The 14,874-nt window shown below is 43.5% G+C and overlaps 1 protein-coding gene across 2 annotated transcripts in view; it reads left to right on the top strand.

Annotated features, from left to right (window-relative positions):
* Positions 1-14,874, top strand: part of LOC308402278 (mitogen-activated protein kinase kinase kinase 12-like) — a 34,662-nt gene that overhangs the window by 799 nt on the left and 18,989 nt on the right. The gene's annotated exons all lie outside the window — the stretch shown is intronic.

Genomic DNA, 14,874 nt, shown 5'->3' with positions numbered 1-14,874 from the left:
ATAGAACTTAAGCACTCACAATTGCATATATAATACTATTTTATATGCTGTTAAACTACTTAGTATAAAATGGCAATAAGAAAAAATGGACGCGCTTCTGTCAATGGCTTTCCTCTGCATATGTGGACATCACCAGCAATAAAGCACTGGGACACACAGGAACCTGCTCAGTAGTGGATTTATATTTATTTGTATACGTATTTTTATTCGTACATAACATCACATATATAGCTGGATATAAAGCCAAACCTCACAAAAGAAGAAATGAATTTAAAAACACCTTTCCCATAACAGGAACAAAATATCTTAGATGATACAGTCTGTCGGATTCAATAGAAAGATCAAATATACATCTAGTAGTCCATGAATACCTTAAAAAAACATTATATGGAACAATATACGTCAGTTTACTAGAGGTCCTTGGAACCCATCCACTACATATAATAATCGTAAAAAACAGGACAACAACAATTCCTCATTTAATCCTCCAGGATACACTGTTATATATCCAATGGGCTTCCCTTTGATGATTTCCCTTCCCTGTCAACAACTCTTTTCAACAGCCCAACCACCATTCCCCGTAACCACTGACCCTCCAGCTAACTGAAAATGTCTGGCTGTAGGGGACCTCTCATCATTTTTTCTGATGTAATTCTTGTGTTCAGAAATGTTAGCTATCAACTCCTTCTTATTGTTCATAACAAAATTCAGAAGGGAGCTTTATTAAATATTCTATATGTGTGGTACTAAAAGTGAATGAATGAAAGAACGGGATTAATTAAGAAGTTATGCCTATCAGTCTGTTTTGAAAGTGGGAAAAAAAACAGTCCGATCCTTTATGTTCTCATTTCAGGGAAAAGCACAGTGATCAAAAGGTTAAATGAGTGTATTTCTGGGATCAGAAAAATGTATAGAAATAAATTTTTGGCATTTACCATCCTGTGCCAAGGAGACATTCAGCTGTTTCAGTATAAATGGAAAAATAAAACGTCCAATTGTCCGTTCATCCATAGTCATAGGGCAAAAGGCAGGGTAAACCCTGGGAGGGATATCACAAGGCTAAACATTTGCAATGAATTTAGTTATTTTGTTGTGTTTTTGTTTTGTTTTTGCCTGTGAACATTTAAGCATAGTCTTATTTCTGTCCATGCTGCCAGGTCTACTGAGTGTATTTGGTGCATTATTGCTTTTGGATTTTGTAGCCTCTAAACAGTACCACGGACAGCTCACTCCTGACCTAACTCCATCATAGTTTTATGGGACTCCTTTTTTCAGTTAAATTAGTGATTCTTAATACAGCTAATGTGTGAGTTGGTCAAGTAGGTAATTACCATAACCCATGTACCCGTGTATTTGGTGACTGCTGCATTATCATGCTGAAAAATGGAAAAACTTTCCATCTGAAGAAGAGTTTTATAGGTCTGCCACTTCTTTATTGTCCTATTCAGGCTCCTCAAATTTTTTGAGAACGCACTGCACCTCATGATGTGATACACCAGGTTTTCTGTCACATCGCATAAGAGTGCTTTGGGAATCATCTTGTTGTTGCAAAAATATGATTTCATGCCTGTCAAATGGCAAAGGGTGGAGTGCCCACTTTGGGTCGGGATGAGTTCCTGCCCCAAGTGGAGGAGTTCAAGTATCTCGGGGTCTTGTTCGCAAGTGATGGGAGAAGGGAGCCGGAGATCGACAGACGGATTGGCGCTGCGGCCGCAGCTGCACCGGTCCGTCGTGGTGAAGAGGGAGCTGGGTGTAAAAACGAGGATCTCAATTTACCGGTAGATCTACGTCCCTACCCTCACCTATGGCCACGAGCTGTGGGTAGTGACCGAAAGAACGAGATTGCAGATACAAGCGGCCGAAATGAGCTTCCTCCGAAGGGTGGCTGGCCTCTCCCTTAGAGATAGGGTGAGAAGTTCAGCCATCCGGGAGGGACTCAGAGTAGAGCCGCTGCTCCTCCACATCAAAAGGAGCCAGCTGAGATGGTTCAGGCATCTGACAAGGATGCCTCCTGGGTGAGGTGTTCCAGGCATGTCCCACCGGGAGGAGGCACCGGGGCAGACCCAGGACACGCTGGAGAGATTATATCTCTCGGCTGGCCTGGGAACGCCTTGGTGTTCCCCCGGATAAGCCATAGGAGGTGGCTGAGGAGAGGAAGGTCTGGGCTTCTCTGCTTAAGCTGCTGCCCCCGCGACCCGGCCCCAGATAAGGCGGAAAAAGATGGATGGATAGATGGATGCCTGTCAAAAGTGTAATCTTTCTATAGTGTCATATTTGACTAAAGAAAGGGGAACAAATTCTGTCTTTGTTACAGGCTGCAAGTAACCGAGTGCCTAATAATACAATTTAAAATTGGTTCTTTGCTAAGTTTTCTGTTATGTGTAGATAAAACAGTGGTTCATCTTACGTGCATTTTTATGCTTTAGTGATTTGTATTATGGGATTTAACAAACAAGCAAGCAAAAACTTGAAAATGGTCAAGGACAAGGACTGGATTGAAAATGAGTGAAAAAGCAGCCAATGTCCATCCAAAGAAAAACTTTGAAAAGCGTCAGAAAGGCTGAAAACTATTGATCAAGATCGCTTTTAAAAAATACAAACAAGTGTGGTGCAAAATGCAAAATATAAGAGAAAGTATACATGTAAAATATAAAGAAAGACTTTTTCATAGTGCTGTACTTTGTAGCAAAATTAATATTAATGGATTAAAAAATACTTTTGCAAGAACTCCTTTTTTGGCAAAATGTAATGGGTTCCAAAGTTATTCTTTCAGAATAACTTGTTTCCAATCAACATGGCAAGAATACGCAGAAGATGAGTTATTTTGTTATATTATATTATAGTTATTATATTTCTAACGTAAAGCAATCGAGAAGAAACAGTAACTATTGAGGACAGACAATTAAAGCAGATGTGGGTTTTTTTCATTGTTACCAATGCCAACATCACAGCAAATCTCTGAAAGGAAATTTTAAATCAAAAAGAGAAAATCCAGTTTCTTGACTTGTGCATGGGGCACAGCTGCCTCTACCTGTTCCCAGAAAAGAAATGAGTCATGGTCACAAAAAACTCAAATAAACAAGATTAAGTTTTTTTTTTTTCTTACCCAGCCTCGTTATACTGCTGACCACCCAGCTTTACTGTTCCCCATTGGCTTGTCTCAAACCATGAGTTACAGTTGTGGGTGGTGACCCAGAAAACGTCACAGTGCCTGTGATCTGCTGCTTCCAGCTTTACATGCTGCATTGATGGGAAATGAACCTGCTTTGGCTTTCCTTAAAAGGAAGACCAAAGCAGCTTTCAATCAAAGGACCATTATTTGCTATTGGACAAGTGGACGTCACATCCAGCAGTGCTACAGCACTGCAGTGGCTGTTGTGATCGGTAGAAAATCTGATGTTTTGCTTGGTTTGTTAAAAAGTGAACATAAGAGAAAAGGGGTGTGGTGAAAACATTTATATAACGTATATATTATGCTTTAAACTACACGTCTCATTACCGACTAAAGCTGTGGATTAAAGTTAATCCAAACAACCTAATGTTGATTGTATTCAAGATTAAAAACACAATATTAAATTATTCATATTTAATATTTCAATATTAATTTATTAGTGTATAAATTCAGATTCATATGTATGTTAGGATTCAGGTTGTGCACTGAGAAACTATGTATCTGTTTAATATTGCTTCTTATGTGTCACAGTCTGGCGAGAGCAGACTGTATGAATTGAAAAAGGACCCAAAACGCAGACGCCAAGGAACAGGGAACAGAACTTGAAATGTTAACAAAAGGCGAGCCGTTTAATAAGGCTAGTAGAAGAGGTACAAACAAAGGGCGAGGCAAACTGAAGCAAAATTAACACAAACCAAAATTGGGGAATCTAAACAAGCAATAAGAAAAACCTAGGCAAGAAACTTGGAAGCATGGCATGGGAAACATGGCGTGGACAACAGACGACCTGAAAATCACACACTGAAAACAGAGGACTTAAATACACAGGAGGTGATTAGGGGAAGTGGGAACACATGGAGGAACAGCTGAGGGTAATAAAGCAGGACGAGGCAAGGGAAGCAAAACTAGAAACACTCACATGAGACATGGACCTTCAAAGTAAAACAGGAAACACACTGACTGAATTCTAAACATGCAAACTTAACAGCAACTGGGGAGACAGAATATAGGAACCTGAAATATGGTACAAAACCATCACAGTGGACATAACATGGAACACAGGGAAGCCATATGACGAAGCCAAAGAGCAAAACCTAAGATAACCATAACTGAGATCTAGGGAAACACGAAACAGTACCACAAAGGACTCAAAACATAATCCATAATATAAAAACACGAGATCTCTCCAAAATGAAACAGGAACATGAGAGGCAGACATAACAACATAAGACAACAGACATGAAACACACGAAGGGCAAGGGAGATTTAACATAGTTGGAACACGAGGGGGAAATAATAAGAACTAGAAACACTTAGGCATGATAACAAATAAACTTAGGAAACCTGATAAGCTTAAACATACACTATGAACATCAAAAGAACTGAAACTCAAAACACTGGGTCATAAGACCCAGGACCGTGACATTATGTGTTATTGTCCAGCATCCTAAGAGACAAAGTTCATTAACATAAGCTTCATATAATGAGATACAAACTAACTCCCCTGCAGCCAAAAAGAGAGGGAAAAAAAACACCTCAAAAATAAAACAGCATAAAATCATCAACATAATTATTAACAGTCCCCCTTTAACAGCTGGTGAGCTGCTAAACTCCCAAGGGTATTTGGGAAGTGTAGTTAATCCAATGATAATCTTGAGCATGGTTTACACATATTATCACTTTAATTGCTACGTGTGCTGTGCAATTATACCGTCAACAATTACATGGCTATAGTTTACTTGCCTGTCTGAGCAGTTAGTTCCCCGTAATAGATGCCCTTTATCAACACATGCAAGTAGAGCCAACAAAACGTATACTAATGGATTTTCCAGCACATAATGAAATAATTATATGGTCAGAAATAGCGAGATAACGCTGATCCATTATATAAATTAGCAAAGGAAGTCAGGATAAAAGAGGAGATGCTAAGATAAGAAGATACTGACAATTGAAGGTGACGATAGCTAACGAAGGTGTGTGTATGTGTGCATACACGTGTGTCCATCCATTAGAATGCAGAGTGCGTTCTCCAGTGTGAGTCACCCTCCCATCCACCCACCCACCCACCTCACACCACCAGCAGCAGCATCTAACTGCAGTCACCACCCAGAATTACGCCTCTGACTTCACACTGGCCAACTGAGGATTCTGTTTCTACGGCAACATGCTCCAGATTCCTCCCCCTCTCATCTCCAGCAGCCCTCCCTCCAATCTTTTAACCCCCCCCTACCCCACCCTTCCCAGCACAGACCATGTGACTTTCAGGAAGGCTTCTCCAACCTCCCCTTTATTGTTATTAACCCTCTCCTGACTGGGCCGCTGCCAGAGGCTCTCAGCAGCATGCTGGCTGGCTGCCTTCTCGCTTCGCAGAGGTTTCAAAGGGAAATCAGACACATCTCTAATCTCCCTTGGAGATCAAAGCATTGCTTGATCTAAATGTTGGATTAGCATATTTTAAAACATAACTATGTTTCCTTAGTTGTGCAAGACACCTCCTAAACCTATTTACAATAGTGGTCTCTGAATTTAAAGAATCTATACTGTGTATTTACATGACTGTTAATAATGACCATGGATAACTTGGCTATCTATGTGAAAGGGTGTGTTTGTGACAGATCCTTCTATGCTGTTCTTGTTTTCAAATCCACTGTACGCCATCTGACCAGCATCAAACAGCAACGTAACACCTAACTAGTGAGCATAGTCATGCATGAAGCTGCTAAATGGCCAGGGATTTCACACAGAGTTGGTGGAGACCAACGACGGAACGAAAAGGCAGCGAATAGCAGACTGAGATGAATCCAGTGACCACGTGACTCTAACATGAACATCAGTGATGCTCTGTTGCAACAAGTGCAGGTTTTTTTTTGTTTGTTTTGGGGTTGTGGGTTTCCAAGTCAAAATGTTCAACTTTTAGTGTAGATGGAATTGGAGTTTGAAAGCTAGCTGAGATTTAAAGAGGAGTCGGAGAGTAATAAGATTATAAAGACACCTGAGTTGCTGCTTCAGTAAGAACTTACCTTGAATGGTTGCTTACCACTGCTCTGAATATTTTTATGTTGTATTGTAAGTATAGCTATTGTCTTGAGCCACCCCTCATTTTTTTATATTTTGCTAGGAAAAGTTGCAGCAATTTATTGAAACGTGCAAACATAAATGCGAATACGGTATTTAAGTCAAAAACATAGTCTGCACAATTCTAATAAGCTGAAGAGTGAATATTTGGTATGAGCACTGTTATTCTTTAACACACCCTGAACTCTCTTATGAAGCTTCCTGGAGGACATTTAAAACTCTTCTTTGGATGTTTCTGCCTTTTGTTTCACTCCTTTGTCAAGATGATTCTACACTTTCAATATCGTCGAGGTCAGGACTCTGGGGAGGCCAGTCCATGACCGATAGTGTTACATTGTGTTTTTCTGTTCAGGTATGCTTTGCATATGCATTGGCAGGGTGTTTGGAATCATTGTCATTGCTGTAAAATGTAACTGTTGTCAATCAGATGCATTGCAGATGATACTGCATTGTGGATAAAAATCTAATGTTACATTTCTGTGTTCATAATTTGATCTCCCCAACACCACTGACTAAAATGAAGCCCAAACCATGAGTGTCTCCACTGTGTTTTACAGATGACTGTAGACACTCACAGCTGGAAGTCTCACCTGACCGCATTCCTTCTTATTTTCAGTCCAGTTCTTGTGTAATTTGGCCTGTTGCTCAAGAGCAACAAAGCCCGATATCTTGGAAGCAAAACATAAAGAAACTAGTGGTGGCTCAAGACGTATGCACAGTATTGTAGATGATAGTTAGGAAGATTTTTTTTTTTTTAATGACACAGCAGCATTTAGTTGTTGTAAAGCTTGCGTACACTGGAAGCAATTCTCTCCACTTATCGTTTTGAAGCATAGGCTGGTTATTTGCAGACATTCCAGGCTCCAGTTGCCTAGGTAACCCCCTAATGTATTTACTACCAAGTCATATGTCAGTCATTGGTATCCAGCACTATCCAGAAAAATGGATCTTAGGTCCCGCCCACTTGGCTTCATCGTCGGTAATTTTGCCCTCAGTCACAAAATAACCACCGGTGATGGTAGCACAGCGACGTAGCAAGTGAATGACTTACTACGTCACCGTGAATCACTTCCAGTGTGGATGCAGCCTGATGGTTATACGTATATTTTATTTATATCTGTAATTTATATTTTATATTGTGATTTTTATCTGTATCATGATTTTACTGGAAAGCACTTTGGTGTACTTCGGATGCCTTTTCTCAAAAATAAGCATTGTAAAACCTCAAAAAGAAACTTTACCTGCCTCTGAAAGGTCAATAAAGGATTAATAATCAATTTATTAGTATGACAGTGGCTATTTAGACACTCCAAGTAGACCTGCAGTTTAAAATTAAGTATAGTATGGGGAAATTTGTGATTTGGGCCAAAAATGTTACCAACTGTTGTGAGGTCTTGAAATATGAACAGTATATAAAGATTAAATATGCCAAATTTTGTGAAAAGGGATCTGTCACAATGTTAAACCTGAAGGAAATCACCTGAATCACCAACTTAGCTTAACTTCATCGAGCCTTACGACTAATTTCAGATTTGTTTTGGTTCATTCTGGTAATTCTCACAGTATCGTTCAGCAGACAGTGAATTTTCAGTCAGACTGGTGACAAATAGAAAACAGTCACAGCTGGTGAAACGTCTTGTGGCATGTAGTTATAAGAGATCAAAAATGTGCAATAAGACATTAATGGTGTTCATTGTTTACTGGATGTGTAAACAACTGCTTGCTTGTCGCACATTAGTTTCCACTGTTTTTGTTCCCTCTCTAAGTGGTCAGTTTTAGGACGTTTACTGACCACTTTTAGAAACAACCACAGCTAGTCGCACACATACAGGAAACTGTCCCACACATAACATTCCGGCAGGGAGAACCCTGAAAAACCTCTGAAGGTTCCGGGGTTCAACGCCCCCAAACATACATTAACAACAACACTGTCTATAACACTTCCCCCCCCCTTAAGCAAAAACCCACAACATAGCAATTATGCATAAGTACAAAAAGAGAGGGAGAATTCAACACCACATTATTTTAACAATTCAGTCTATCAGGGGGCTTGTGCTGCCTCTTTGACCTTCTCAGTCCTGCTGCTGGGTTCTCTAGGCTAGGAGCCTGCTGAGCTCCTGTGACCGGGTTCGGCTCAGGTGACTTAGATTGCTCCACCAGCCCTTCTGGTGATACTGAAGAACCAATCCCGATCTCAGGGGCTGCTGACACGACTTCCCCTTCGGGTGAACCACTCTGAGGCCCCACAATGTCCACAGCCCTGTCTCCACCATGTGCGTGCGAACCACTCTGAGCCCTCTTCTCAGCTCCATCCGTGCGGGCTCTCACATGATCGATCCTTGTGCCTGCAAACTTGTCTGCCATCCAACAACTCCACCACAAAAGATACTGGCCCTGAACTGTGGTGAATGACGCCAGGCAGCCACCGTGAGCCACCCGTAAAGTTTTTGATATACACAGTCTCCCTGCCTGAAAACACAGCCTCTGGCATGTAGATCATGTCTCACCTTCTGCCCACCTTGTGACTGGGCGACTCTGGCTCCCACATCTGGGCGAAGAAGGTCCAGATGAGATCTGGGCTTCCTCCCCATCAGCAACTCCGCTGGGGACAAGCTTGTGGTTGTATGAGGCGTGATGCGATACTGAAACAGGAAACGGCAGAGCCTCTTTTCTATGGAAAGACCTGGCATTTTTTTTAGACCGTCTTTCAGCGTCTCCACGGCGCGCTCCGCTAAGCCATTAGAGGCAGGGTGGTAGGGTGCTGTGCAGATATGTCGGATCCCATTTCTCTCCATAAATTCTTGGAAAACCCCACTTGTGAACGTGGGCCCATTGTCCGTGACCACTGCCTCTGGTAATCCATGTGTTGCAAAGATTCTCCGGAGTGTGTCTGCGACGACTGGGGCTGTGATGGTCGGCATTATGTGGGCATCCAGCCATTTTGAATGCGCATCCACCAACACCAGGAACATGTGGCCCAAAAAGGGGCCGGCAAAAGCTAGATGAAGCCTGGACCATGGACGGCCAGGCCACTCCCATGGGTGGAGTGGGGCAGGTGGTGGCATTTTTTGGTTTGACTGACATTGAGAACAGGCTTTTACCTTGTCTTCCAAGGCACTGTCCATTCCCGGCCACCACACGAATGACCTTGCCAGACTTTTCATCCGAGAAATCCCTGGATGAGCCTCATGCAACACTTCAATGATCTGTGACCGACCTGGAGGCGGAATAATGACTCGGGAACCCCACAGGATGCAGCCCTCTTGAACACTGAGCTCCTGCTGACGCTTGGCATACGGTTTGAGCTGATCTTGCTCCACTGTTGCTGGCCAGCCCTGCAACAGCCACTGTTTAACCCGAGATAACTCTGGATCCCGTTCAGTCCATGCTTTGATGTTTTTAGCACAGACCGGAGAGTTCGCCAGCTTGTCCAGCAAAAACACAGTTTCTGGGGGCAAGTTCGACTGGTCGGGGACTTCCGGGAGGGGGAGGCGGCTGAAAGCATCTGCATTCGCATTTTCAGGTCCCGCCTTATAAACAATGCGATACTGGTATGCCGACAATGTTAATGCCCAGCGCTGAACCCGGGCTGAAGCCATGGGTGGGATGCCTTTTGTTTCACTAAAGAGACTCAGGAGGGGCTTATGGTCTGTAACAACAGTAAATGGGCGGCCATACAGGTACTGATGAAAACGTTTCACAGCAAAAACTATTGCTAAGCCTTCCTTCTCAAGCTGTGAATAGCCCTTTTCTGCTGCTGTGAGCGTGCGTGACGCATATCCGACCGGTTTCTCTTCCCCCTCTTCCATACGATGGGAAAGAACAGCTCCTATGCCATACGGGGAGGCATCACAGGACAGGACCACCTCCTTCTCCGGATCAAAATGCACCAGGAGTGGTGCCGATTGTAACAGTTCTTTTACCTGTCTGAAGGCCTTCTCCTGTGCTTGGGACCACCTCCACTGACTGTCTTTGTGCAGCAGCCCGTACAGGGGAGCAAGCATGCTGGAGAGGTCAGGCAAAAACTTCCCATAATAGTTCACTAAGCCCAAGAATGATCTTAGTTCAGCTACATTCTTTGGACTCGGGGCTTCTTTTACTGCCCTCACTTTCTCTTCCAGTGGGGACAGGCCCTGTGCAGAAATGCGATGACCCAGGTATGTCACGCTAGGGGCTTGGAAAACACACTTACTGCGCTTCAAACGCAACCCAGCTTCTGAGAGCTTCTTCAACACCTGCTCAAGGTTACGCAGATGCTCCTCTTCTGTTTTACCTGTAACTAAAATGTCATCCAAGTAAACAGCAACACCAGGAATGTTTTGCAGAAGATTGTCCATAGTGCGCTGAAAGATAGCCGGACTGGATGCAACGCCAAACACCAGGCGGTTGTACTTGAACAGCCCCTTGTGTGTGTTTATTGTCACATATTTTTTTGATTCCTCATCCAGCAGCAACTGCTGGTAAGCATGACTCATATCCAACTTTGTGAATGTCCGACCACCCGCCAGTGTGGCAAAAAGGTCATCCACTCGAGGCAGAGGGTAGGCGTCGAGCTGAGAGGCTTGGTTCACTGTCAGTTTGTAATCACCGCATATACGCACCCCTCCGTCCTCTTTCAACACTGGTACGATCGGGGCTGCCCAGTCCGAGAACTCTATTGGCTCAATGACCCCTATCTGTTGTAGTCTCTCCAACTCTGCTTCCACCTTGGCCTTCATGGCGTATGGTACAGTGCGTGGTTTGAAAAAGCGTGGCCGGGCAAAAGGGTCCACACACAGCTTCACAGTGGTGCCCCGGAGAGTGCCCAATTCATTCTTGAACACATCTGCATACTTTCCCAGTAACTCTGCTATTACCGTTACATACCTGATTTCCCTCCAGTTCAGGCGGATTTTCTGCAGACTAGGCCCCTCCCCTTTCACCACCAGCAGTGTTGCTGCAGCTTCTTGACCCTGATATGCTGCATGCACCTCTATAGCACCAAGCAGGGGAATGCATTCACCTGTGTACTGTCTAAGGCTTATCTCAGTCGCTTGGATGGCTGGTGCCCCGCCCGAGTGCCACAAGCTGTGGTAGGTGGCTTGGCTGATCACCGAAGCTGAAGCCCCTGTATCCACCTCCATTTGTAGCTCCTTCCCATTTACCTGGATAGTGGCATAGATGGGCTCCGCACAGCACTTATTAAAGCCAACCAGATTAAACATGTTGAAAACACACTCATCCTCCTCAGGCGCCATGCCCTGCAGGTGATGAGTGTTTAGTTTGTGTTTTGTCTTCCATTCCTTCTTTGATTTCTCCTTAGTGCCCCTGCATTTCTTGGCTAAGTGCCCCTTTTTCTTGCAGTTATGGCAGGTACTGTCTTTGAAAACACAGTCCTTGGCAAAGTGTGCCCCCCCACACCGGTAACACTCCAAAAGCTCCCTCAGTTTGCCCCTCACACTCCGAGATACATGATGCACCTCGGTTGAGTGCATATTGTTGTTAGCTTTCCGAATGTCTTTAGTGTTATTAGCTGCCGTTTCTATTGCCTGAGCAATTTCCAAAGCTTTCTTAAAGTCCAGTGTGGGCTCCCCCAACAACCGACGCTGCATGCCATCATCATTTATACCACACACCAACCTGTCGCGGAGCATGTCATCCAGCACGCCTCCAAACTCACAGTGCTCCGATAGCTGTCTCAGCTCCGTCACATACGCAGCCACCGAAACTCCCGGCTTGCGTGAATGAGTGTGGAATTTGAACCGCTGAACAATCACGGAGGGTTTCGGGCAGTGATGATTTTGCACCAACGTCACCAGTTCTTTGAAACTGAAGTCCCCGGGCTTCCGAGGCGTCGTCAGGTTACGTATCAACTTGTAGGTCCTCGCTCCACACGCACTGAGAAGAACTGACCTTTTTTTTTTCTTCGTCCGAAATGTCGTTTGCCAAGAAAAAGTGTTCAAGCCTCTCGACATATTCAATCCAGTCGCCGTCTCCCTCGGCAAACTCCGTGAGCGATCCGATCGTAGCCATAGATGCGAAGTGGTAGTCCGACTGCAAAATCCGTAGCAAAAACTCAAAACTGTCCGCGTTCGGCTTTTATCCTCGTCGCCAAAAAGGTGTTATAACCTCAGGACAAAAATGCTCGGAAACTCAAGTGCCAGTTTTAGGACGTTTACTGACCACTTTTAGAAACAACCACAGCTAGTCGCACACATACAGGAAACTGTCCCATACATAACATTCCGGCAGGGAGAACCCTGAAAAACCTCTGAAGGTTCCGGGGTTCAACGCCCCCAAACATACATTAACAACAACACTGTCTATAACAGTATCAAACACACATCCTTTAGAGTTTTGAAATGGAAAGAGGAGCCACGGCATCCGGCAGTGATCTCACCTGAATATTGCCTCATTGGCACAACTGTCTCCTCGGCATCCCATTAGGAGACACGTTGGGTTGTATGTGTGTGTGTTTGTGTGCACGTGTCTGAGCACGCGCATGTGTGAATGGATGGACTTCATGAATGAAAGCTGGTTTTTTTTTTTTTTGGTTTTTTTTTTTTTTCCTGAGCTGCAGACAGGAGGTGAGATCATCTTGTTGGGATGGAGACTCCCCCCACCCACTTGCAACACCCTCCCATCGCACATCAATGCTGGTTGGTGCCAATCTTAATGAATCCCATCGACATACAATATGGATGAAGCAAACAGTACTGACAACCTGATTAATGAAAGTGCTGTCCAATATCAGCCTCCCCCAACAAACGGGAAGAAGTCACTCCGCAGTGCACATTGGCACAAGTGCACAAAAATGCAGACACACATCTTTCTTCAGTCATTAGAAAACTCCAAAAATGTCTGCCGCTCTGCTGTTGGCTTCCAGTCAACACGATGATGAAGCAAAGTGAAAATCATCTTTGCTTCTTATGTTCAACTTTGCCTTCAGCAGCAGAGTTGAGTGAGCTTTAATGATGAGCCACCTATTCAGCTACGTGTGAGTGAAAGTAACAATGAGTAACACAAGGGCCTCTCGATGAGGATCCATAAATAGCCTTTCAAGTAAGCCAGAAGCAACCCTCCCCCTCATTCTCTAGTCTACATCCCGCCACACACACACACGTATACCCTACCACCTTCCTGCTAACCGGACTTGGACAATCTGTGTCCACTTGGCACGAGGCCTCAAAAAACATACTGTATATTCAGCAGCAGAGCCGTGCATGCGCACATGCACACACATGACATTCCTCTTGACATTCTTCACTGCAGGAGTCTCTTAATTCCCTCCTACAGATTATGATACATGTTGCCAAACAATGCTGCATTTTTACATCAGCTTTTTGGATGGACGCCACAGTACCTCCACAGTAGTCCAACTGCTCTTTAGAAGTTTGATTTTCGTTTTAATATATATATGCAGAAAGAGTTTACGTTCTGGAGGTGTAATTTGCCAGGCAATCTGAATTCCAAATCTATTGTGTAATTATTTTAAAAGTAAATGGGATCCCCATCGAGTATCGTTCTTAAAAGCTGTCACTGTGCAGGCTGACGGCTTGTATCTAAAACACGCGATACCCTTCAGCGTTACTTCTGTTCTTGTTTCTGGTGGAGTTACCTCAACAGGAGCTGAAGCTGCATTGGTGGACATCAGAGGCAGCAGCGTTAATCCTTAGAGGCCTGAACATCACTGACGAGAGGCCTTCCTGCAACTACAAGGTCCACTGAATAAATCATGAAGAAAGTTTTAACGCAAAAAGATTGAAATAGAGGAAAAAAACAGAGTGTGCTTCTCTATTCAGACCGCCTTAAGACACAGTGAGAAGAGGATTGTAGATGGGGATTTCATAAAATAGCAAGACTGATTAAAGCTACTGAGTTTTCCTTGCAAAGCCCACAGTTTCTCCTTCATGTGATATTAAAACCCAAATGAAACATTCATAAACTACTTTTTGGCAAGGGTGTTTTGAATGTTCATTTGGGAGAGTAAGCTATGAGATAATGCTCCTTCACATTTGAAAATGAAAAGCATTAAAAATTACTATCAAAATAAAGTAATTAAATATTTAGAAGTACTGAAAAGGATAATTTAGTCTCTCACAGAGTCTGACTGTGTTAGTTATTAAATTGTTAATAGGCCCAGTATTAGTTTGCTATTGCTCTTGGTCCCCTTTGATGGACAGAATTATAAAAGAACTCTTGTTTTCAGTCTACTTCTTTATTACAAATCTTATTTCAAGCTTTAAAAAAAATGAAAACGTGTCTTGTTTTCACTTGGCGAGGATTCGGGTAGCACAGAATGACTCAAAGATGAATAAATGAAAACAGAAGCAATCAGTTTCTCCTTGCTCAGATTTCATGAGGGGCATCAAACTGAGCCGGCACAGTGATCTTTTTTTCATCGTGACTTCATACAGCATTCATTAGTAGGAGGAGAAAGTGGAGAATACTCGTGTTTGTGAGTGGTTTTCAGGTCTCTCCGTGGATTGTCTATGCGCTAGCTAGGATTTCCCTACTGTGTACAAGCGGCACAATGAGGTCATCGTTATGGATTTAAGCCCAGCACGGGCTTAATCTGGGAGATAAGGGCTGGATTTGGATTTACCACTCAAAAGGGTCATGTAGCTACAACCATTTACACTCTCAGT

This window comes from Rhamphochromis sp. 'chilingali' (genome assembly GCF_963969265.1).
Source record: "Rhamphochromis sp. 'chilingali' genome assembly, chromosome: 9".
In the NCBI taxonomy this organism is placed as follows: Eukaryota; Metazoa; Chordata; class Actinopteri; order Cichliformes; family Cichlidae; genus Rhamphochromis; species Rhamphochromis sp. 'chilingali'.
Note: the sequence above shows the minus strand (reverse complement) of the source record. Positions and strands in the feature narration are given on the sequence as shown.